At 42.0% G+C, this 25,268-nt stretch overlaps 1 protein-coding gene across 1 annotated transcript in view; it reads right to left on the bottom strand.

Annotated features, from left to right (window-relative positions):
* arhgef49 (Rho guanine nucleotide exchange factor 49) overlaps positions 1-25,268 on the bottom strand; it is a 66,844-nt gene that overhangs the window by 30,708 nt on the left and 10,868 nt on the right. The window contains exon 2 of the mRNA XM_071341868.1: positions 16,618-16,776. The gene's annotated coding sequence lies outside the window, so the exon portion shown is untranslated. The remainder of the gene's footprint in view (positions 1-16,617; positions 16,777-25,268) is intronic.

Genomic DNA, 25,268 nt, shown 5'->3' with positions numbered 1-25,268 from the left:
ACAATTATACTAGGACAATATGACACTAGGACAATATGACACTAGGACAATATGACACTAGGACAATTATACTAGGACAATATGACACTAGGACAATATGACACTAGGACAATTATACTAGGACAATTTGACACTAGGACAATATGGCACTAGGTCAATATGACACTAGGACAATTAGACTAGGACAATTTGACACTAGGACAATTATACTAGGACAATTATACTAGGACAATTTGACACTAGGACAATATGACACTAGGACAATTATACTAGGACAATATGACACTAGGACAATATGACACTAGGACAATTAGACTAGGACAATTTGACACTAGGACAATATGACACTAGGACAATTATACTAGGACAATATGACACTAGGACAATATGACACTAGGACAATATGACACTAGGACAATATGACACGAGGACAATATGACACTAGGACAATATGACACTAGAACAATATGGCACTAGGACAATTATACTAGGACAATTAGACTAGGACAATATGACACTAGGACAATATGACACTAGGACAATATGACACTAGGACAATTATACTAGGACAATATGACACTAGGACAATATGACACTAGGACAATTATACTAGGACAATTTGACACTAGGACAATATGGCACTAGGTCAATATGACACTAGGACAATTAGACTAGGACAATTTGACACTAGGACAATTATACTAGGACAATTATACTAGGACAATTTGACACTAGGACAATATGACACTAGGACAATTATACTAGGACAATATGACACTAGGACAATATGACACTAGGACAATTAGACTAGGACAATTTGACACTAGGACAATATGACACTAGGACAATTATACTAGGACAATTATACTAGGACAATATGGCACTAGGACAATATGATACTAGGACAATATGACACTAGGACAATATGGCACTAGGACAATATGACACTAGGACAATTATACTAGGACAATATGACACTAGGACAATTATACTAGGACAATATGACACTAGGACAATTAGACTAGGACAATATGACGCTAGGACAATTATACTAGGACAATATGACACTAGGACAATATGACACTAGGACAATATGACACTAGGACAATTATACTAGGACAATATGACACTAGGACAATATGACACTAGGACAATATGACACTAGGACAATTATACTAGGACAATTATACTAGGACAATATGACATTAGGACAATTATACTAGGACAATTATACTAGGACAATATGACACTAGGACAATATGACACTAGGACAATATGACACTAGGACAATTATACTAGGACAATATGACACTAGGACAATATGACACTAGGACAATTATACTAGGACAATTTGACACTAGGACAATATGGCACTAGGTCAATATGACACTAGGACAATTAGACTAGGACAATTTGACACTAGGACAATTATACTAGGACAATTATACTAGGACAATTTGACACTAGGACAATATGACACTCGGACAATTATACTAGGACAATATGACACTAGGACAATATGACACTAGGACAATTAGACTAGGACAATTTGACACTAGGATAATATGACACTAGGACAATTATACTAGGACAATATGACACTAGGACAATTATACTAGGACAATTATACTAGGACAATATGGCACTAGGACAATATGATACTAGGACAATATGACACTAGGACAATATGGCACTAGGACAATTATACTAGGACAATATGACGCTAGGACAATTATACTAGGACAATATGACACTAGGACAATATGACACTAGGACAATATGACACTAGGACAATATGACACTAGGACAATATGACACTAGGACAATATGACACTAGGACAATTAGACTAGGACAATATGACGCTAGGACAATTATACTAGGACAATATGACACTAGGACAATATGACACTAGGACAATATGACACTAGGACAATTATACTAGGACAATATGACACTAGGACAATATGACACTAGGACAATATGACACTAGGACAATATGACACTAGGACAATTATACTAGGACAATATGACACTAGGACAATATGACACTAGGACAATATGACACTAGGACAATTATACTAGGACAATATGACACTAGGACAATATGACACTAGGACAATATGACACTAGGACAATTATACTAGGACAATATGACACTAGGACAATATGACACTAGGACAATTATACTAGGACAATTTGACACTAGGACAATATGGCACTAGGTCAATATGACACTAGGACAATTAGACTAGGACAATTTGACACTAGGACAATTATACTAGGACAATTATACTAGGACAATTTGACACTAGGACAATATGGCACTAGGACAATATGACACTAGGACAATATGACACTAGGACAATATGACACTAGGACAATATGACACTAGGGCAATTATACTAGGATAATATCACACTAGGACAATATGGCACTAGGACAATATGACACTAGGACAATATGACACTAGGACAATTATACTAGGACAATATGACACTAGGACAATATGACACTAGGACAATATGACACTAGGACAATATGACACTAGGACAATATGACACTAGGACAATATGACACTAGGACAATATGACACTAGGACAATATGGCACTAGGACAATATGGCACTAGGACAATATGTCACTAGGACAATTATACTAGGACAATATGACACTAGGACAATATGACACTAGGACAATTATACTAGGACAATATGGCACTAGGACAATATGACACTAGGACAATTATACTAGGACAATATGACACTAGGACAATATGACACTAGGACAATTATACTAGGACAATATGACACTAGGACAATTATACTAGGACAATATGGCACTAGGACAATATGACACTAGGACAATTATACTAGGACAATATGACACTAGGACAATTATACTAGGACAATATGGCACTAGGACAATATGACACTAGGACAATATGACACTAGGACAATATGACACTAGGACAATTATACTAGGACAATTATACTAGGACAATATGACACTAGGACAATTATACTAGGACAATATGACACTAGGACAATTATACTAGGACAATATGGCACTAGGACAATATGATACTAGGACAATTATACTAGGACAATATGACACTAGGACAATATGACACTAGGACAATTAGACCAGGCCAATTTGACACTAGGACAATATGACACTAGGACAATTATACTAGGACAATATGACACTAGGACAATATGACACTAGGACAATATGACACTAGGACAATTATACTAGGACAATATGACACTAGGACAATATGACACTAGGACAATATGACACTAGGACAATATGACACGAGGACAATATGACACTAGGACAATATGACACTAGAACAATATGGCACTAGGACAATTATACTAGGACAATTATACTAGGACAATATGACACTAGGACAATATGACACTAGGACAATATGACACTAGGACAATTATACTAGGACAATATGACACTAGGACAATATGACACTAGGACAATTATACTAGGACAATTTGACACTAGGACAATATGGCACTAGGTCAATATGACACTAGGACAATTAGACTAGGACAATTTGACACTAGGACAATTATACTAGGACAATTATACTAGGACAATTTGACACTAGGACAATATGACACTAGGACAATTATACTAGGACAATATGACACTAGGACAATATGACACTAGGACAATTAGACTAGGACAATTTGACACTAGGACAATATGACACTAGGACAATTATACTAGGACAATATGACACTAGGACAATATGACACTAGGACAATATGACACTAGGACAATATGACACGAGGACAATATGACACTAGGACAATATGACACTAGAACAATATGGCACTAGGACAATTATACTAGGACAATTAGACTAGGACAATATGACACTAGGACAATATGACACTAGGACAATATGACACTAGGACAATTATACTAGGACAATATGACACTAGGACAATATGACACTAGGACAATTATACTAGGACAATTTGACACTAGGACAATATGGCACTAGGTCAATATGACACTAGGACAATTAGACTAGGACAATTTGACACTAGGACAATTATACTAGGACAATTATACTAGGACAATTTGACACTAGGACAATATGACACTAGGACAATTATACTAGGACAATATGACACTAGGACAATATGACACTAGGACAATTAGACTAGGACAATTTGACACTAGGACAATATGACACTAGGACAATTATACTAGGACAATTATACTAGGACAATATGGCACTAGGACAATATGATACTAGGACAATATGACACTAGGACAATATGGCACTAGGACAATATGACACTAGGACAATTATACTAGGACAATATGACACTAGGACAATTATACTAGGACAATATGACACTAGGACAATTAGACTAGGACAATATGACGCTAGGACAATTATACTAGGACAATATGACACTAGGACAATATGACACTAGGACAATATGACACTAGGACAATTATACTAGGACAATATGACACTAGGACAATATGACACTAGGACAATATGACACTAGGACAATTATACTAGGACAATTATACTAGGACAATATGACATTAGGACAATTATACTAGGACAATTATACTAGGACAATATGACACTAGGACAATATGACACTAGGACAATATGACACTAGGACAATTATACTAGGACAATATGACACTAGGACAATATGACACTAGGACAATTATACTAGGACAATTTGACACTAGGACAATATGGCACTAGGTCAATATGACACTAGGACAATTAGACTAGGACAATTTGACACTAGGACAATTATACTAGGACAATTATACTAGGACAATTTGACACTAGGACAATATGACACTAGGACAATTATACTAGGACAATATGACACTAGGACAATATGACACTAGGACAATTAGACTAGGACAATTTGACACTAGGACAATATGACACTAGGACAATTATACTAGGACAATATGACACTAGGACAATATGACACTAGGACAATATGACACTAGGACAATATGACACGAGGACAATATGACACTAGGACAATATGACACTAGAACAATATGGCACTAGGACAATTATACTAGGACAATTAGACTAGGACAATATGACACTAGGACAATATGACACTAGGACAATATGACACTAGGACAATTATACTAGGACAATATGACACTAGGACAATATGACACTAGGACAATTATACTAGGACAATTTGACACTAGGACAATATGGCACTAGGTCAATATGACACTAGGACAATTAGACTAGGACAATTTGACACTAGGACAATTATACTAGGACAATTATACTAGGACAATTTGACACTAGGACAATATGACACTAGGACAATTATACTAGGACAATATGACACTAGGACAATATGACACTAGGACAATTAGACTAGGACAATTTGACACTAGGACAATATGACACTAGGACAATTATACTAGGACAATTATACTAGGACAATATGGCACTAGGACAATATGATACTAGGACAATATGACACTAGGACAATATGGCACTAGGACAATATGACACTAGGACAATTATACTAGGACAATATGACACTAGGACAATTATACTAGGACAATATGACACTAGGACAATTAGACTAGGACAATATGACGCTAGGACAATTATACTAGGACAATATGACACTAGGACAATATGACACTAGGACAATATGACACTAGGACAATTATACTAGGACAATATGACACTAGGACAATATGACACTAGGACAATATGACACTAGGACAATTATACTAGGACAATTATACTAGGACAATATGACATTAGGACAATTATACTAGGACAATTATACTAGGACAATATGACACTAGGACAATATGACACTAGGACAATATGACACTAGGACAATTATACTAGGACAATATGACACTAGGACAATATGACACTAGGACAATTATACTAGGACAATTTGACACTAGGACAATATGGCACTAGGTCAATATGACACTAGGACAATTAGACTAGGACAATTTGACACTAGGACAATTATACTAGGACAATTATACTAGGACAATTTGACACTAGGACAATATGACACTAGGACAATTATACTAGGACAATATGACACTAGGACAATATGACACTAGGACAATTAGACTAGGACAATTTGACACTAGGATAATATGACACTAGGACAATTATACTAGGACAATATGACACTAGGACAATTATACTAGGACAATTATACTAGGACAATATGGCACTAGGACAATATGATACTAGGACAATATGACACTAGGACAATATGGCACTAGGACAATTATACTAGGACAATATGACGCTAGGACAATTATACTAGGACAATATGACACTAGGACAATATGACACTAGGACAATATGACACTAGGACAATATGACACTAGGACAATATGACACTAGGACAATATGACACTAGGACAATTAGACTAGGACAATATGACGCTAGGACAATTATACTAGGACAATATGACACTAGGACAATATGACACTAGGACAATATGACACTAGGACAATTATACTAGGACAATATGACACTAGGACAATATGACACTAGGACAATATGACACTAGGACAATATGACACTAGGACAATTATACTAGGACAATATGACACTAGGACAATATGACACTAGGACAATATGACACTAGGACAATTATACTAGGACAATATGACACTAGGACAATATGACACTAGGACAATATGACACTAGGACAATTATACTAGGACAATATGACACTAGGACAATATGACACTAGGACAATTATACTAGGACAATTTGACACTAGGACAATATGGCACTAGGTCAATATGACACTAGGACAATTAGACTAGGACAATTTGACACTAGGACAATTATACTAGGACAATTATACTAGGACAATTTGACACTAGGACAATATGGCACTAGGACAATATGACACTAGGACAATATGACACTAGGACAATATGACACTAGGACAATATGACACTAGGGCAATTATACTAGGATAATATCACACTAGGACAATATGGCACTAGGACAATATGACACTAGGACAATATGACACTAGGACAATTATACTAGGACAATATGACACTAGGACAATATGACACTAGGACAATATGACACTAGGACAATATGACACTAGGACAATATGACACTAGGACAATATGACACTAGGACAATATGACACTAGGACAATATGGCACTAGGACAATATGGCACTAGGACAATATGACACTAGGACAATATGACACTAGGACAATATGACACTAGGACAATATGGCACTAGGACAATATGGCACTAGGACAATATGACACTAGGACAATATGACACTAGGACAATATGACACTAGGACAATATGGCACTAGGACAATATGACACTAGGACAATATGACACTAGGACAATATGACACTAGGACAATTATACTAGGATAATATGACACTAGGACAATATGACACTAGGACAATATGACACTAGGACAATATGACACTAGGACAATATGACACTAGGACAATATGACACTAGGACAATATGACACTAGGACAATATGGCACTAGGACAATATGGCACTAGGACAATTTGACACTAGGACAATATGACACTAGGACAATATGGCACTAGGACAATATGACACTAGGACAATATGACACTAGGACAATATGTCACTAGGACAATATGGCACTAGGACAATATGACACTAGGACAATATGACACTAGGACAATATGGCACTAGGACAATATGGCACTAGGACAATATGACACTAGGACAATTATACTAGGACAATTATACTAGGACAATATGACACTAGGACAATATGGCACTAGGACAATTATACTAGGACAATGATACTAGGACAATATGACACTAGGACAATATGGCACTAGGACAATATGACACTAGGACAATATGACACTAGGACAATATGGCACTAGGACAATATGGCACTAGGACAATATGACACTAGGACACGGGGACAGCAAGTCCCCACTCCACACAATGTCATTGTCCCTGAAGCGTGATTCCTTCCGTTGCCTTGAATAATCACAAAAACAGATTAAGCTGAACGGACAGTAATGAAGTTAGCCTTCGCCTTTCATTTTACTAATCAGAGAGGAGCGGTGGATTAGGAGGAGAGGAGAGAGAGAGAAAGAGAGAGGGAGAGAGGACACAGAGAGGGTGGGCGAGAAAGAGGGCAGATGGAGGGAAGGAGAGAGAGAGAGAGAGAGACACCCCTATCAGACCACAGCAAAATCACAGTCTACTTGAACAGAGCAATACTCAATCATGAGGCATCAAAGCCAAAGGAACTGAGTAACATTAAGAAATGCTATAGATGGAAGGAATGCAGTTTGGAAACCTACCAAAAAACAATTAGGCAACAGCAAATTCAATCCCTTTTAGACAACTTCCTGGGTAAAATGTTCCACTGCAATAGTGAAGGTGTAAACTTGGCAGTAGAAAATCTTAACAGTATATTTGACCTCTCAGCTTCCCTATCAAATCTAAAAATCTCAAATAGAAAACCGAAGAAAATGAACAACAATGACAAATGGTTTGATAAAGAATGCAAAAATCTAAGAAATAAATTGAGGAACCTGTCCAACCAAAAACATAGAGACCCGGAAAACCTGAGTCTACGCCTTCACTATGGCGAATCACTAAAACAATACAGAAATACACTACGGAAAAAGAAGGAACAGCACGTCAGAAATCAGCTCAATGTAATTGAAGACTCCATAGACTCTAACCAATTCTGGGAAAATTGGAAAACACTAAACAAACAACAACACGAAGAATTATCTATCCAAAATGGAGATGTATGGGTAAACCACTTCTCCAATCTTTTTGGCTCTATAACAAAGAATAAAGAACAAAAACATATACATGATCAAATACAAATCCTAGAATCAACTATTAAAGACTACCAGAACCCATTGGATTCTCCAATTACCTTGAATGAGTTACAGGACAAAATAAAAACCCTCAAACCCAAAAAGGCCTGTGGTGTTGATGGTATCCTTAATGAAATGATCAAATATACAGACAACAAATTCCAATTGGCTATACTAAAACTCTTTAACATCGTCCTTAGCTCTGGCATCTTCCCCAATATTTGGAACCAAGGACTGATCACCCCAATCCACAAAAGTGGAGACAAATTTGACCCCAATAACTACCGTGGAATATGCGTCAACAGTAACCTTGGGAAAATACTCTGCATTATCATTAACAGCAGACTCGTACATTTCCTCAATGAAAACAATGTACTGAGCAAATGTCAAATTGGCTTTTTACCAAATTACCGTACAACAGACCATGTATTCACCCTACACACCCTAATTGACAACCAAACAAACCAAAACAAAGGCAAAGTCTTCTCATGCTTTGTTGATTTCAAAAAAGCCTTCGACTCAATTTGGCATGAGGGTCTGCTATACAAATTGATGGAAAGTGGTGTTGGGGGTAAAACATACGACATTATAAAATCCATGTACACAAACAACAAGTGTGCGGTTAAAATTGGCAAAAAACACACACATTTCTTCACACAGGGTCGTGGGGTGAGACAGGGATGCAGCTTAAGCCCCACCCTCTTCAACATATATATCAACGAATTGGCGCGGGCACTAGAACAGTCTGCAGCACCCGGTCTCACCCTACTAGAATCCGAAGTCAAATGTCTACTGTTTGCTGATGATCTGGTGCTTCTGTCACCAACCAAGGAGGGCCTACAGCAGCACCTAGATCTTCTGCACAGATTCTGTCAGACCTGGGCCCTGACAGTAAATCTCAGTAAGACCAAAATAATGGTGTTCCAAAAAAGGTCCAGTCACCAGGACCACAAATTCCATCTAGACACCGTTGCCCTAGAGCACACAAAAAACTATACATACCTCGGCCTAAACATCAGCACCACAGGTAACTTCCACAAAGCTGTGAACGATCTGAGAGACAAGGCAAGAAGGGCCTTCTATGCCATCAAAAGGAACATAAATTTCAACATACCAATTAGGATCTGGCTAAAAATACTTGAATCAGTCATAGAGCCCATTGCCCTTTATGGTTGTGAGGTCTGGGGTCCGCTCACCAACCAAGATTTCACAAAATGGGACAAACACCAAATTGAGACTCTGCATGCAGAATTCTGCAAAAATATCCTCCGTGTACAACGTAGAACACCAAATAATGCATGCAGAGCAGAATTAGGCCGATACCCACTAATTATCAAAATCCAGAAAAGAGCCGTTAAATTCTACAACCACCTAAAAGGAAGCGATTCCCAAACCTTCCATAACAAAGCCATCACCTACAGAGAGATGAACCTGGAGAAGAGTCCCCTAAGCAAGCTGGTCCTAGGGCTCTGTTCACAAACACAAACACACCCCACAGAGCCCCAGGACAACAGCACAATTAGACCCAACCAAATCATGAGAAAACAAAAAGATAATTACTTGACACATTGGAAAGAATTAACAAAAAAACAGAGCAAACTAGAATGCTATTTGGCCCTAAACAGAGAGTACACAGTGGCAGAATACCTGACCACTGTGACTGACCCAAACTTAAGGAAAGCTTTGACTATGTACAGACTCAGTGAGCATAGCCTTGCTATTGAGAAAGGCCGCCGTAGGCAGACATGGCTCTCAAGAGAAGACAGGCTATGTGCACACTGCCCACAAAATGAGGTGGAAACTGAGCTGCACTTCCTAACCTCCTGCCCAATGTATGACCATATTAGAGAGACATATTTCCCTCAGATTACACAGATCCACAAAGAATTCGAAAACAAATCCAATTTTGATAAACTCCCATATCTACTGGGTGAAATTCCACAGTGTGCCATCACAGCAGCAATATTTGTGACCTGTTGCCACAAGAAAAGGGCAACCAGTGAAGAACAAACACCACTGTAAATACAACCCATATTTATGTTTATTTATTTTAACTTGTGTGCTTTAACCATTTGTACATTGTTACAACACTGCATATATATAATATGACATTTGTAATGTCTTTATTGTTTTGAAACTTCTGTATGTGTAATGTTTACTGTTCATTTTTATTGTTTATTTGACTTTTGTATATTACCTACCTCACTTGCTTTGGCAATGTTAACACAGTTTCCCATGCCAATAAAGCCCCTTGAATTGAATTGAATTGAATTGAGAGAGAGAGAGAGAGAGAGAGAGAGAGAGAGAGAGAGAGAGAGAGAGAGAGAGAGAGAGAGAGAGAGAGAGAGAGAGAGAGAGAGAGAGAAATGAGAAGTGAGAGAGAGACAGATAGAGACAGAGAGAGAGAGAGAGAGAGAGAGAGAGAGAGAGAGAGAGATAAATGAGAAGTGAGAGCGAGACAGAGAAAGAGAGAGAGAGAGAGAGAGAGAGAGAGAGAGAGAGAGAGAGAGAGAGAGAGAGAGAGAGAGAGAGAGAGAGAGAGAAATGTGAGACAGGGAGAGAGAGAGAGAGAGAGAGAGAGAGAGAGAGAGAGAGAGAGAGAGAGAGAGAGAGAGAGAGAGAGAGAGAGAGAGAGAGAGAGAGAGAAAGAGAGAGAGAAATGAGAAGTGAGAGAGAGACAGAGAGAGAGAGAGAGAGAGAGAGAGAGAGAGAGAGAGAGAGAGAGAGAGAGAGAGAGAGAGAGAGAGATAAATGAGAAGTGAGAGCGAGACAGAGAAAGAGAGAGAGAGAGAGAGAGAGAGAGAGAGAGAGAGAGAGAGAGAGAGAGAGAGAGAGAGAGAGAGAAATGAAAAGTGAGAGAGAGAGAGACAGAGAGAGAGAGAGAGAAATGAGAGAAAGAAAGAGAGCAATAGTGCTGTGTAGTGGACTAACTCCTCTCTCTCTGTAATTAGTACAGATTGCATGGCTAAGGGCCATGGCTGAGGGCCATGGCTGAGGGCCAGCGCCAGGGCCAAGCCAGGGCTATGCATATAGCTTGCTAGCTACCTCTGTAATCTTCAGAACAGATCAGGGTCGAAAAACATACCGCACTTAGTTATGAAACAGTCCTTCATTAGGCAGACTCATCATCCCTCATCCCTCCCTGATGCATTGATGAATGCAATAAAAATAGGTTTATTTACCAATGGCCCCTCCTCTTTTACCAGCTGGCTCTATGGCTCCAGAGAAAAAACAATAGCTTAGTTTGATAGTAGATAATACATTTATCAATATTCCTAACATGCTGGAGGTAAAAGGACGATATTCAGGTATAATTAAAAACTCCATCACGACTGGACTGCCGAAGTGATCGCCCGATGTGGTCTATAGGCTATTTTGTTAAGATATCGCCGCAGAACCATCTACTAGCCCCGGCCCGTTAGCGTTTTCTGAATGCTGTGTCCCCTGCTCGCCCAGTGTAGTAGTGAATACCGTGCTGTCTCACCTATTGCTACTCTTTTGACCCTATGATCACCCGGCTACACAGCTGATGCCCCCTGGACGGTTTCAATAACACGGTACCTCATTTTGTTTACCTGTCGACCCCAGCCTCGAACTCTGGTCCTGTATGTATCTAACTGACCCGCTCTGTCCTTTCTTCGCCATTTACCCGTTGTTGTCTTAGCTCTCCTGATCAACACCTGTGATTGCTTTATGCCTCTCTCTAATGTCAATATGTCTTGTCTACTGCTGTCTTGGCTAGTTTTTATTGCTTCATTTCACTATAGAGCCCTATGTCTCGCTCAAATTGCCTAAGATTGCTCTTTCGTCCCACCCCAGACACATGCGGAGACATCACCTACATTATTTGATGCTTCCAGAGACGAAACCTCTCTCATCATCACTCAACGCCTAGGTTTACCTCCACTGTACTTACATCCTACCATACCCTTGTCTGTACATTATGCCCTGAATCTATTCTACCACACCCAGAAATCTGCTCCTTTTATTCTCTGTCCCCAATGCACTAGACGACCAGTTCTTATAGCCTTTAGCCGTACCCTTATCCTACTCCTCCTCTGTTCCTCTGGTGATGTAGAGGTTTACCCAGGCCCTGTAGCCCCCCAGTTCCACTCCTATTCCCCAGGCGCTATCATTTGTTGACTTCAGTTACCGTAAAACCCTTGGTTTCATGCATGTTAACATCAGAAGCCTCCTCCCTAAGATTGTTTTTTTCACTGCTTTAGCACACTCCGCCAACCGTGATGTCCTAGCCGTGACTAAATTCTGGCTTAGGAAGGCCACCAAAAATTGTGAAATTTCCATCCCCAATTATAACATTTTCCGCCAAGATAGAACTGCCAAAGGGGGCAGAGTTGCAATCTACTGCAAAAATAGCCTGCAGAGTTCTGTTATGCAATCCAGGTCTGTGCTCAAACAGTTCGAGGTTCTACTTTAAAAAATCCACCTTTCCAGAAATAAGTCTCTCACTGTTACCCCCAGCTGAGCCCTGGACACCATATGTGAATTAATTGCCCCCCATTTATCTTCAGAGTTTGTATTGTTAGGTGACCTAAACTGGGATATGCTTAACACCCCGGCCATCCTACAATCTAAACTAGATTCCCTCAATCTCACCCAAATTATCATGGAACCTACCAGGTACAACCCCAAATCCGTAAACTCGGGCACCCTCATAGATATCATCCTGACCAACCTGCCCTCTAAATACACCTCTGCTGTCTTCAACCAGGATCTCAGCGATCACTGCCTCATTGCCTGCGTCCGTAATTGGTCCGCGGTCAAACGACCACCCCTCATCACAGTCAAAAGCTCCCTAAAACACTTCAGCGAGCAGGCCGTTCTAATCGACCTGGCACGGGTATCCTGGAAAGATATTGACCTCATTCCATCAGTAGAGGATGCCTGGTTATTCTTTAAAAGTGCTTTCCTCATCATCTTTAATAAGCATGCCCGATTCAATTTTTTTTGAACTAGCAACAGATATAGCCCTTGGTTCACTCCAGACCTGACTGCCCTTGACCAGCACAAAAACACCCTGTGGCTTACTGCAGCCCCCCGCGATATGCAACTTTTCAGGGAAGTTAGGAACCAATATACACAGGCAGTTAGGAAAGCAAAGGCTATCTTTTTCAAACAGAAATTTGCATCCTGTAGCACAAACTCCAAAAAGTTCTGGGACACTGTAAAGTCCTTGGAAAATGAGAGCACCTCCTCCCAGCTGCCCACTGCACTGAGGCTAGGAAACACTGTCACCACAGATAAATCTATGATAATCGAACATTTCAATAAGCATTTTTCTACGGCTGGCCATGCTTTCCACCTGGCGACCCCCACCTGGCGCTTAACAGCTCTTGCACCTCAGCGTAGAGGTGGATCAGAGAATCACCAGCCGCAAGAGCGACATCCTTAATGTATACAGAGAAAAGAGTCGGCCCGAGAATTGAACCTTGTGGTACCCCCATAGAGACTGCCAGAGGTCCGGAGACCACACCCTCCGATTTGACACACTGAACTCTATCTGAGAAGTAGTTGGTGAACCAGGCGAGGCAGTCATTTGAGAAACCAAGGCTGTTGAGTCTGCCGATAAGGATGCGGTGATTGACAGAGTCGAAAGCATTGGCCAGGTTGATGAATACGGCTGCACAGTATTGTCTTTTGTCGATGGTGGTTATGATATCGTTTAGGGCACCCATGACCAGCTCTGAAACCAGATTGCATAGCGGAGAAGGTACGGTGGGATTCGAAATGGTCGGTGATCTGTTTGTTAACATGGCTTTCGAAGACCTTAGAAAGGCAGGGTAGGATAGATATAGGGCTGTAACAGTTTGGGTCTAGAGTGTCTCCCCCTTTGAAGAGGGGGATGACCGCGGCAGCTTTCCAATCTTTGGGGATCTCAGACGATACAGGCTAGTAATAGGTTGAACAGGCTAGTAATAGGGGTTGCAACAATTGCAGCGGATAATTTTAGAAAGAGAGGGTCCAGATTGTGTAGCCCAGCTGATTTGTACGGGTCCAGATTTTGCAGCTCTTTCAGAACATCAGCTATCTGGATTTGGGTGAAGGAAAAATGGTGGGGAGTTTTGGGCAAGTAGCTGTTGGATCAGCCTACCCCGGTTAACAGCTCTTGCCCACCATTACACCCTGTAGCAGCATAAACTTACCCCATTTTACAGCCAGGTATGCCTTACAGCAGTATAAACTTACCCCATTTTACAGCCAGGTATGCCCTACAGCAGTATAAACTTACCCCATTTTACGGCCAGGTATGCCCTACAGCAGTATAAACTTACCCCATTTTACAGCCAGGTATGCCCTACAGCAGTATAAACTTACCCCATTTTCCAGCCAGGTATGCCCTAGAGCAGTATAAACGTACCCCATTTTACAGCCAGGTATGCCCTACAGCAGTATAAACTTACCCCATTTTACAGCCAGGTATGCCCTACAGCAGTATAAACTTACCCCATTTTACAGCCAGGTATGCCCTACAGCAGTATAAACTTACCCCATTTTACAGCCAGGTATGCCCTACAGCAGTATAAACTTACCCCATTTTACAGCCAGGTATGCCTTACAGCAGTATAAACTTACCCTATTTTACAGCCAGGTATGCCCTACAGCAGTATAAACGTACCCTATTTTACAGCCAGGTATGCCTTACAGCAGTATAAACTTACCCCATTTTACAGCCAGGTATGCCCTACAGCAGTATAAACTTACCCCATTTTACAGCCAGGTATGCCCTACAGCAGTATAAACTTACCCCATTTTACAGCCAGGTATGCCTTACAGCAGTATAAACTTACCCCATTTTACAGCCAGGTATGCCCTACAGCAGTATAAACTTACCCCATTTTACAGCCAGGTATGCCTTACAGCAGTATAAACTTACCCCATTTTACAGCCAGGTATGCCCTACAGCAGTATAAACTTACCCCATTTTACAGCCAGGTATGCCCTACAGCAGTATAAACGTACCCCATTTTACAGCCAGGTATGCCCTACAGCAGTATAAACTTACCCCATTTTACAGCCAGGTATGCCCTACAGCAGTATAAACTTACCCCATTTTACAGCCAGGTATGCCCTACAGCAGTATAAACTTACCCCATTTTACAGCCAGGTATGCCCTACAGCAGTATAAACTTACCCCATTTTACAGCCATGTATGCCTTACAGCAGTATAAACTTACCCTATTTTACAGCCAGGTATGCCCTACAGCAGTATAAACTTACCCCATTTTATAGCCAGGTATGCCCTACAGCAGTATAAACGTACCCTATTTTACAGCCAGGTATGCCTTACAGCAGTATAAACTTACCCCATTTTACAGCCAGGTATGCCCTACAGCAGTATAAACTTACCCCATTTTACAGCCAGGTATGCCCTACGGCAGTATAAACTTACCCCATTTTACAGCCAGGTATGCCCTACAGCAGTATAAACGTACCCTATTTTACAGCCAGGTATGCCTTACAGCAGTATAAACTTACCCCATTTTACAGCCAGGTATGCCCTACAGCAGTATAAACTTACCCCATTTTACAGCCAGGTATGCCCTACAGCAGTATAAACTTACCCCATTTTACAGCCAGGTATGCCCTACAGCAGTATAAACTTACCCCATTTTACGGCCAGGTATGCCCTACAGCAGTATAAACTTACCCCATTTTACAGCCAGGTATGCCTGACAGCAGTATAAACTTACCCCATTTTAATAAATTCTCTGTCGCCTTATTCTCCTTCAGTTTAGCCTCCTGGTCATTGGCTCCGTTCCAAACACACAGCCTTTTCAGCTTCTTCACAGTCTGTATTCAGTGGAGCACACCAGTGAGTCTAGAGACAACAGCACCCAGACAGTCGTGGCCTGGAGCAAGAAGAGAGAGATACAAGTTGATCAATAACTGAGAGTCAAATAAACAAACCAGCAGAAACTATTTCTGTATTCTGAGAGAGGAGGAGCGAGAGATATACTTCTAGATGTATTTGATCATGTAAAACAAGCCACACTGAACTAAATTAGCCGTAAGTGAGTAACATCATTAGAGTTTGATTACATTTTCAGGGAAACATACATACACACACACACACACACACACACACACACACACACACACACACACACACACACACACACACACACACACACACACACACACACACACACACACACACACACACACACACACACACACACACACTGATGTACACACAGCCATCTCTCATCACTGATTCATACACAGCCAACTCTCATCACTGATGTAAACACAGCCAACTCTCATCACTGATTCATACACAGCCAACTCTCATCACTGATTCATACACAGCCAACTCTCATCACTGATTCATACACAGCCAACTCTCATCACTGATTCATACACAACCAACTCTCATCACTGATTCATACACAGCCAACTCTCATCACTGATTCATACACAGCCAACTCTCATCACTGATTCATACACAGCCAACTCTCATCACTGATTCATACACAGCCAACTCTCATCACTGATTCATACACAGCCAACTCTCATCACTGATTCATACACAGCCAACTCTCATCACTGATTCATACACAGCCAACTCTCATCACTGATTCATACACAACCAACTCTCATCACTGATTCATACACAGCCAACTCTCATCACTGATGTAAACACAGCCAACTCTCATCACTGATTAATACACAGCCAACTCTCATCACTGATGTAAACACAGCCAACTCTCATCACTGATTCATACACAGCCAACTCTCATCACTGATTCATACACAGCCAACTCTCATCACTGATTCATACACAGACAACTCAAACTACATCTAACATTCCATAGAAATATAAGCAGAAAATAACACAGAAAGCACATTCTTACCCAGTTCTAGAATAGTTCTAGAATAGATTTCCTATGACTTCCATTCCATCCTCAGAACACAAATCTCTGCATCCTAAACCATCATAGCTACCTGAGAGAGACTGAGAGTCTAAAAGCAGCACAGTCACTGATGGCACTTGACTTTTTTTTAGAAGCCAACCAGTTTCCATTTGTGACAGCCCCCTGGGTAGGTAGCGTGGAGGATGGAGAATGGAGTAGTGAAAGCCTGAGGTTTGACAAGCCAAGTGCCTGTGATAGCTAAGTGCCTGGCCCCATCCCCTGGTATGAGTGACAGGTCAGTGTGGGATGGCAGATGAGTGACAGAGACCCTGTGGTCCCGCCTCCCTGCGGACCCTTCCCTATAGATTGTAGAATGTGAGGCAGCGGCAGTACCAGAGGAGCTGACACACACACACACACACACACACACACACACACACACACACAGAGAGAGAGGAGCTGACACACACACACACACACACACACACACACACACACACACACACACACACACACACACACACACACACACACACACACACACACACACACACACAGAGAGAGGAGCTGACACACACACACACACACACACACACACACACACACACACACACAGAGACAGAGGAGCTGACACACACACACACACACACACACACACACACACACACACAGAGGAGCTGACACACACACACACACACACACACACAGAGAGAGGAGCTGACACACACACACACACACACACACACACACACACACACACACACACACACACACACACACACACACACACACACACACACACACACACACACACACACACACAGAGAGAGAGAGAGGAGCTGACACACACACACACACACACACACACACACAGACACACACACACACACACAGACAGAGAGAGAGGAGCTGACACACACACACACACACACACACACACACACACACACAGAGAGAGGAGCTGACACACACACACACACACACACACACACACACACACACACACACACACACACACACACACACACACACACACACACACACACACACACACACAGAGAGAGAGGAGCTGACACACACACACACACACACACACACACACACACACACACACACACACACACACACACACACACACACACACACACACACACACACACACACACACACACACACACACACACAGAGAGAGAGAGAGGAGCTGACACACACACACACACACACACACACACACACACACACACACACACACACACACACACACACACACACACACACACACACACACACACACACACACACAGAGAGAGAGAGGAGCTGCACCCCAGTAGCTTCTATCATCTACGTTTAGAACCATGGTGATACTGCTCACTTCACTTCCTGCTACAGATGTAGGATCTTAATTTGATCACCCTGTTGCAGGATAACTTTATAACTTGTAGTGTATTTGAAGTTTAAAAAGGCTTCTGAAGTTTATAATTTCCACTTAAAAAATTCTAATTAGATTTTCCCTTACGAAAAATGCATCAACCCCTACAAAAATGTAAATTTCCTGTTGCGGCAGGATTATTTTCCTGCTGTAGCAAACTGTCTCAAATGAAGATCATACATCTGTACCCACACTAAGAATAGCCTCATCTGACCCACAATAATACCACTGCAGCGCTGTGTGTGTGTATAGTCTGATTGGACAGGCATCAGAAAGTCCTTTTTATCCAGTATGGGTATGAATCCCCTGAAGATTCCCACCTCTCCTCTCATGTGTTATTGAGGACTCTTTCGCTACGCAGCTCTGAAGGAGATGCTCACATCACTGTACCACATGACAGAGTAGCAGTGTACCAGAGCCTCGTATTGCATTAACAATAGTTTATGAATGACTGTTTTTTTTCTTTAACCTTTATTTAACTAGGCAAGTCAGTTAAGAGCAAATTCTTATTTACAATGACGGCCTAGGAACAGTAGGTTAACTGCCTTGTTCAGGGGCAGAACGACAGATTTTCACATTGTCAGCTCGGGGATTTGATCTTGCAACCTTTCAGTTACTAGTCCAACACTCTAACCACTAGGGTACCTGCCGGCCCTCTGTTTGCGTGTGTGCATGCGTGTGCACGTGTGTGTGTGCTCGTGCATGTGTGCTCACTGGGCCCATGTGTGTTCTCTGTGTGTGGTAAGTGTCTGTCTACACATCACAGACCACTATATTGTCCCAGCAGGTGTTTTGAGGCTAATCCTCCATACTGTGTGACTATTGTGTGAGAGGAAGCACCAGTCAAACCAGCTGGAGAGCAGAGAATGGCCGTCCCTCACTATGGGACAGTCACGGTACTACTGGTAATGTGTGGACAGGTGTGACGTGAAGTGAAGTGATGTGTTCAGTGTTTTCCTCACTGACTTCTCAGTGCTAGACTGGGGTGTGATCAGTGGGGTGGACAAGACAAGTCCTGTACGGTACGCAACAGCCTGGGACAGTGTGTGGAATGGACCCCGCAACCACTGGCAAAACATGGTCAGTTGTAGTTTTGAAGGCTCAGCCTCATGTCACTTTAAGATGAACCCAAGGAGGGTTGACGGTGTACTGTGGCTTTGTGAGCCTATGTCAAGTGGGAACCCTCCTGACAGTAAACATATTAGAGCCCTGATATAGTCGTGGGTTCAACCATCCACCTGGCTGCTTCCTCCTGATGTTAAAACCACACGCTTACAGAGTAGCCGTGGTGGCATTACATTCCACAACCTGTCTGTCTGTACTACGGGCATGGTGGCATTACATTCCACAACCTGTCTGTCTGTATTACGGGCATGGTGGCATTACATTCCACAACCTGTCTGTCTGTACTACGGGCATGGTGGCATTACATTCTACAACCTGTCTGTCTGTATTACGGGCATTGTGGCATTACATTCTACAACCTGTCTGTCTGTATTACGGGCATGGTGGCATTACATTCTACAACCTGTCTGTCTGTATTACGGGAATGGTGGCATTACATTCCACAATCTGTCTGTATTACGGGCATGGTGGCATTACATTCTACAACCTGTCTGTCTGTATTACGGGCATGGTGGCATTACATTCCACAACCTGTCTGTCTGTATTACGGGCATGGTGGCATTACATTCTACAACCTGTCTGTCTGTATTACGGGCATGGTGGCATTACATTCTACAACCTGTCTGTCTGTATTATGGGCATGGTGGCATTACATTCTACAACCTGTCTGTCTGTATTACGGGCATGGTGGCATTACATTCCACAACCTGTCTGTCTGTATTACGGGCATGGTGGCATTACATTCTACAACCTGTCTATCTGTATTACGGGCATGGTGGCATTACATTCTACAACCTGTCTGTCTGTATTATGGGCATGGTGGCATTACATTCTACAACCTGTCTGTCTGTATTATGGGCATGGTGGCATTACATTCTACAACCTGTCTGTCTGTATTATGGGCATGGTGGCATTACATTCTACAACCTGTCTGTCTGTATTACGGGCATGGTGGCATTACATTCCACAATCTGTCTGTATTACGGGCATGGTGGCATTACATTCTACAACCTGTCTGTCTGTATTACGGGCATGGTGGCATTACATTCCACAACCTGTCTGTCTGTATTAAGGGCATGGTGGCATTACATTCTACAACCTGTCTGTCTGTATTACGGGCATGGTGGCATTACATTCTACAACCTGTCTGTCTGTATTACGGCATGGAGGCATTACATTCCACAATCTGTCTGTATTACGTGCATGGTGGCATTACATTCTACAACCTGTCTGTCTGTATTACGGGCATGGTGACATTACATTCTACAACCTGTCTGTCTGTATTACGGGCATGGTGGCATTACATTCTACAACCTGTCTGTCTGTATTACGGGCATGGTGGCATTACATTCCACAACCTGTCTGTCTGTATTACGGGCATGGTGGCATTACATTCTACAACCTGTCTGTCTGTATTACGGGCATGGTGGCATTACATTCTACAACCTGTCTGTCTGTATTATGGGCATGGTGGCATTACATTCCACAATCTGTCTGTATTACGGGCATGGTGGCATTACATTCTACAACCTGTCTGTCTGTATTACGGGCATGGTGGCATTACATTCTACAACCTGTCTGTCTGTATTACGGGCATGGTGGCATTACATTCTACAACCTGTCTGTCTGTATTACGGGCATGGTGGCATTACATTCTACAACCTGTCTGTCTGTATTACGGGCATGGTGGCATTACATTCTACAACCTGTCTGTCTGTATTACGGGCATGGTGGCATTACATTCCACAACCTGTCTGTCTGTATTACGGCATGGTGACATTACATTCTACAACCTGTCTGTCTGTATTACGGGCATGGTGGCATTACATTCTACAACCTGTCTGTCTGTATTACGGGCATGGTGGCATTACATTCTACAACCTGTCTGTCTGTCTGTACTACGGGCATGGTGGCATTACATTCTACAACCTTTCTGTCTGTCTGTCTGTATTACGGGCATGGTGGCATTACATTCCACAACCTGTCTGTCTATACTACGGGTATGGTGGCATTACATTCCACAACCTGTCTGTCTGTATTACGGGCATGGTGGCATTACATTCTACAACCTGTCTGTCTGTATTACGGGCATGGTGGCATTACATTCCACAACCTGTCTGTCTGTATTACGGCATGGTGACATTACATTCTACAACCTGTCTGTCTGTATTACGGGCATGGTGGCATTACATTCTACAACCTGTCTGTCTGTATTACGGGCATGGTGGCATTACATTCTACAACCTGTCTGTCTGTCTGTACTACGGGCATGGTGGCATTACATTCTACAACCTGTCTGTCTGTCTGTATTACGGGCATGGTGGCATTACATTCTACAACCTGTCTGTCTGTACTACGGGCATGGTGGCATTACATTCTACAACCTGTCTGTCTGTATTACGGACATGGTGGCATTACATTCTACCACCTGTCTGTCTGTATTATGGGCATGGTGGCATTACATTCTACAACCTGTCTGTCTGTATTACGGGCATGGTGGCATTACATTCTACAACCTGTCTGTCTGTATTACGGCATGGTGGCATTACATTCTACAACCTGTCTGTCTGTATTACGGGCATGGTGGCATTACATTCTACAACCTGTCTGTCTGTATTACGGCATGGTGGCATTACATTCTACAACCTGTCTGTCTGTATTACGGGCATGGTGGCATTACATTCTACAACCTGTCTGTCTGTATTACGGGCATGGTGGATTTACATTCTACAACCTGTCTGTCTGTATTACGGCATGGTGGCATTACATTCCACAATCTGTCTGTATTACGGGCATGGTGGCATTACATTCTACAACCTGTCTGTCTGTATTACGGGCATGGTGGCATTACATTCTACAACCTGTCTGTCTGTATTACGGGCATGGTGGCATTACATTCCACAACCTGTCTGTCTGTATTACGGGCATGGTGGATTTACATTCTACAACCTGTCTGTCTGTATTACGGCATGGTGGCATTACATTCCACAATCTGTCTGTATTACGGGCATGGTGGCATTACATTCTACAACCTGTCTGTCTGTATTACGGGCATGGTGGCATTACATTCTACAACCTGTCTGTCTGTATTACGGGCATGGTGGCATTACATTCCACAATCTGTCTGTATTACGGGCATGGTGGCATTACATTCTACAACCTGTCTGTCTGTATTACGGGCATGGTGGCATTACATTCCACAACCTGTCTGTCTGTATTACGGGCATGGTGGCATTACATTCTACAACCTGTCTGTCTGTATTACGGGCATGGTGGCATTACATTCTACAACCTGTCTGTCTGTATTATGGGCATGGTGGCATTACATTCTACAACCTGTCTGTCTGTATTACGGGCATGGTGGCATTACATTCTACAACCTGTCTGTCTGTATTATGGGCATGGTGGCATTACATTCTACAACCTGTCTGTCTGTATTACGGGCATGGTGGCATTACATTCCACAATCTGTCTGTATTACGGGCATGGTGGCATTACATTCTACAACCTGTCTGTCTGTATTACGGGCATGGTGGCATTACATTCCACAACCTGTCTGTCTGTATTACGGGCATGGTGGCATTACATTCTACAACCTGTCTGTCTGTATTACGGGCATGGTGGCATTACATTCTACAACCTGTCTGTCTGTTTTACGGGCATGGTGGCATTACATTCTACAACCTGTCTGTCTGTATTACGGGCATGGTGGCATTACATTCTACAACCTGTCTGTCTGTATTACGGGCATGGTGGCATTACATTCCACAACCTGTCTGTCTGTATTACGGCATGGTGACATTACATTCTACAACCTGTCTGTCTGTATTACGGGCATGGTGGCATTACATTCTACAACCTGTCTGTCTGTATTACGGGCATGGTGGCATTACATTCTACAACCTGTCTGTCTGTCTGTACTACGGGCATGGTGGCATTACATTCTACAACCTGTCTGTCTGTCTGTATTACGGGCATGGTGGCATTACATTCTACAACCTGTCTGTCTGTATTACGGGCATGGTGGCATTACATTCCACAACCTGTCTGTCTGTATTACGGCATGGTGACATTACATTCTACAACCTGTCTGTCTGTATTACGGGCATGGTGGCATTACATTCTACAACCTGTCTGTCTGTATTACGGGCATGGTGGCATTACATTCTACAACCTGTCTGTCTGTCTGTATTACGGGCATGGTGGCATTACATTCTACAACCTGTCTGTCTGTACTACGGGCATGGTGGCATTACATTCTACAACCTGTCTGTCTGTATTACGGGCATGGTGGCATTACATTCTACAACCTGTCTGTCTGTACTACGGGCATGGTGGCATTACATTCTACAACCTGTCTGTCTGTATTACGGGCATGGTGGCATTACATTCTACCACCTGTCTGTCTGTATTATGGGCATGGTGGCATTACATTCTACAACCTGTCTGTCTGTATTACGGCATGGTGGCATTACATTCTACAACCTGTCTGTCTGTATTACGGCGGGGTGGCATTACATTCTACAACCTGTCTGTCTGTATTACGGCATGGTGGCATTACATTCTACAACCTGTCTGTCTGTACTACGGGCATGGTGGCATTACATTCTACAACCTGTCTGTCTCTATTATGGCTAGGCATATGACGGTGACTATTAATCCCAGAGACTCCATTTTAGAGTCAATCTGATCCTGTAGAAATCCAATAGGCTGGAAAGCCCTGGACACCAAGTGCACTGTTTTTGTTTTTCCATGTATTGATCGGCTAGAGATGCTTATCTCCAATATCTTATGTAACATGACCATTCATTCACATGACGCGTCAATGGAATCCGGCTCCCTCTGAGGGAATCTCTCTACAGATAATTTTTCTGCAGAACAGGTTACTTTTGCAGAGGACCACATGCACTAAACATTCACTGATGGAATCAAA

The sequence above is a fragment of the Salvelinus alpinus genome, chromosome 14 (assembly GCF_045679555.1).
Source record: "Salvelinus alpinus chromosome 14, SLU_Salpinus.1, whole genome shotgun sequence".
Taxonomy (NCBI): Eukaryota; Metazoa; Chordata; class Actinopteri; order Salmoniformes; family Salmonidae; genus Salvelinus; species Salvelinus alpinus.
Note: the sequence above shows the minus strand (reverse complement) of the source record. Positions and strands in the feature narration are given on the sequence as shown.